The sequence below is a fragment of the Morone saxatilis genome, unplaced genomic scaffold (assembly GCF_004916995.1).
Source record: "Morone saxatilis isolate NCDOM2014 unplaced genomic scaffold, NCSU_SB_2.0 Contig6, whole genome shotgun sequence".
Classification (NCBI taxonomy): Eukaryota; Metazoa; Chordata; class Actinopteri; family Moronidae; genus Morone; species Morone saxatilis.
In genome coordinates this window covers 13,344,505-13,348,506 of record NW_023340206.1, presented here as the reverse complement: position 1 = coordinate 13,348,506, position 4,002 = coordinate 13,344,505, and positions in this window count along the sequence as shown.

Sequence of the window (4,002 nt, the reverse complement as noted above, 5' to 3'; positions counted from 1 at the left end):
ATGGGGTAACATGTTTTTGGTGTGTTTTATTCCTCCCGCTCCTCAAAAGGAGGTACTAATGAGGTGTGGTAAAATAACGAGGATTCTTAACTGTCAGTCATGGCTACTGCGTCCTCCTAAGCTGAAGAATGACGTGCAACTGTTGTCTGTTCGCTGATAACACCTGTCCACCGTTGTGATGTAGAAAAGATCTATGCTGTCCATGTGTACACAAATGAGCGTCAATGGGCTAAAGGAAGCCATAGTAAAAGTTGTCAGATAGGTGGACGTCAGACTGACGTGTTATCGATAGCTGGTTCTAGGTTTTAGTATAATTGAGACCTAAGGTCCTGTCTTGATCCATCTCCCTTATTCAATGGAACGTTGTTCTAGATTGGTGATGGCTGTGATGCTCCGTCTCCGAGGGTAAGAAGCCTAAACAGCGCCCCTAGATGAATATCCTCTACGGCTATCTGAGTAGACTCTTCTGCAAATTTCGGTATTTGGATGTGACCAGACCAGTGTTGGATGACGTCGTAAGCAGGAAGCACGTACGAGAACCGGGTATCGAGTCCAACGCGCTCGGTGGTGTCCATGGGGCATTTTGGTAGTGGGGCGCTGTGGAGTCTCCGCGCCCGCTGCCGTGTGATGCGGTGAGGAGGTGTTATGAGTTCCTTTTTTGGTCAGGTGAGTCTCCGGATGGTCCACACGAGCGATGTTCCACAGAGTGTAAGAGCGGGGGTCAACCTGGCTTAAACATAAGTCATTTAATTAGAACTTATGACGGGCCTGGAAATATCAACTGGACCATATACAACCCTCTCCCCCCTCCAGGCAATCTTCTTGCGAGGATCTCCCCACATGATATCTGCTCCGCTGGAGGAACCAATCTGTCTCTATCTAGTGGACAAAAGACAGAAGAGAGAGAGAGAGCATTTTAGTATAACAGGCACTTTAGGTCAAGGGAATATATCCTATGCATTGGACACTAGAATACCTGAAATACTTATATTTTTTTACGCTATTAAAGGCACAAAACATAATCGTCTGCCAGTATATCATAGTGATTCTAAGACAGTTGGGCTTAAAACATTGCTACGGTTCAACGCCTGCTATGTTTCATGCTCCCCTTACCTTCACTATTATTCAACCACTAGACTCTGGATCTTCACAATTCTTTATAAGCCATACAACGAGAATTGTTTCGCTAACCTTTGATAGGTTTACAGATTCAAATTAAATTAGACACTACAATATTATTATTTCAATTTATATTTACAGTCTTTACCATTACTCAAATCTAAGATTAACCCACCAAGAAATAGATTATATATTGAGGTATCTACATTTAATATCGGGCCAAAGAGAATTAAATTAGGAATCATACAATTGACCGTTAAAACTAACAATTTATCTTAACGTTATATTTGAATCTGGTGCAGCCTGCTTGTATGTCCAACCAACAGTACCAATCAAGGCAGGAAAAGCACCTCTTCAAATCAGCAGTTAAAAAACTAAGGTTACACATTTTATAACACCTTACCCCATAATGATAAAAATAAAGAGGGGCAAATCAAAAGCATTTGAAGTTGGCAGATACACTTCAAAAATTACAATTTAGACACCATACATAAATATAGATAGAGATTATATCTAATTAAATTAGTACCACTAGCATAATATTTATATACCATCTTCATCTAGTATTGAGATCTCTTAATATTTTTATAAGACGAAGCCACAAAATAAGTTCATATCTTCATATTAAATTCAAATGAGACCACTACAAGTATGTAAGTAATTCTGATTATATTTTTTAGAGCATTTATACATTTAGACTACTATACACATATCATACTTAAAATCCCCTTGTTGATTTGCCGGAATAATCCGAAATTAACACTTAGACATATATATTACTGAACAGTATAAGTTCTCATTATATATCATTTCAGCATAATAATGATACGACCCTACACATATTATATTATAACTTAAATTAATTAGACTACACATACTTATTATTATATTAATATCATAAATTTACGACACTACATATATACAGTTGTATATAATATTATCAAAAAAACAGGTGATAGACACGGCTAAGTGATTCAGAAGTCTGGGATAATTTCACTTTTCCTATTTAGAGCAATATTTATATGTATATAGACGAACTACATATAAAATTATTCAGACTAGATTAAATTATTAATATTTTACACATTAATGACACCTACTATAGTATTACTATTATCTTTTTAAAGCTCATTTATTAACTATTTAGATACTTCCTTCAAACCCATACGACACCATAATTATCCCCTAGACTCTCCATACCTCTACTTATTCCTCGCTCATTGACTAAGTATATATGCTTTTACTATTTGTTCCTCTGATCTGGCCATGTATGCTTATAATCAATTCCCAGTTTTTCAGACCTACCTCAGTTATCGTCTTTTTTACCTACATGAAAAATAAAAAAACTTAGATTTAACTCTTAGCCTGCATAGCTAATACCTGTAACTAAACAGGCCAGACCGTGACTTGCAGGATTAATTCACTATTAATATTATATATTGAATCATTCATATTATAATTATAACTTGATATTTTTTGGTAGGACCCTAATTTAATTTAGACCATTCTCACTGATATTTTTCAAATTACATATTAATTAAATTAATTAAATTCAAATTAAATGCAATTACATGACCACCATGTGTGTGTGTGGAGGGTCCGGGGCTCTGATTGGGAGCGTTGGGATTCTGTTACAGGAAGCCTGACGTTCTTCGTCAACAACCATATACTGTTAGATTGACTCAGTATTATATACAGAGATTAAACACCCAATATGCTGTCCAGTTTACATACCCAGTCCTTCAAATGATAGCCCAACTAGCCAGTTAGTGTTTATAGGTTCAGTACATTTGTATAGGAGATACGAGGTCAGTATTCACATGTACCCGCAGAGAATTTAAATATTGATTTAAGCATCGAACATCATCTTTGCGTAAATACAGATGACTCTACATGAAGACTCTTTCATAGATTGCCTGCAGACCCGAGTCGTCAACACGCACGCTCTGACCATCAGCGCATTATACAAAAGCTTGTAAAGCTAAATAGTCACTATCTGAAAAGATTGGAATGATCTCAGACAGATAACAGTGAAAGAGATGCAAAACATCTTAGATGTTATGAACTACGTGACCTGAATCCCATAGAACTAGTCTACGACCACGAGGAGATGACCCTGTACCTCGCTCACATGCTGACTAGATTCTCGCAGATTACTAACGAGTGCCAGACAAATTAATAGGGTCCGAACATGGTTAAAGCTGACAGAGGAAGTCACAATCAGACAACAATTAACCATTTCTGGTATTCATTCATTTCTAGTCAACAGCTCAAGAGTGGAAAGAGGAGCACCTGCGACTGTTCTATAGCTTCCCCACAGAGCGTGCAGCAGCAGCAGTCTCCTGCACCACATCCACACACAATAAAGGTCCACTTATTTGAAGAGCCCAACAACAAACAACAATATACATCAAGATCCACACACACACACCTGTGTTAGGTTCCTGTTGGTACCTCAGCAGGCTTTCTGGAACCTCCTCAACGGTTGGCGTTGATTTCTCTGACAACAACGCAGGAAAAAACAACACAACAACAGTTACAACACCATGTTCATCCCTCTCAAACAATAATGCCTTCCATGTTCCCTTAAGTAACTGGAGTCCGCAATGTTCAACCCCGTCTTGTTTGTTTTGTTTATATCACCCAACTGTGTTTGTTTGTTTGTTTGTTTGTTTGTGTGGCCGTTCAGCCTCTGACTGACCTTCCAACTCCCAACCAACTCCAGTTGTTGGTCTTCTGTTGTCTTTTCTTCTTCCTGTCGTCCTCCAAACGTCTCCATGAAGCAGATGTTCCCAGTGTTCCCTCTCTAGTCCACACTGAGTCTCCAGCAGCGAACAGACTCTCCACCGGGCTGCTCAGGCGAACTGACGCCATGACGGAAAG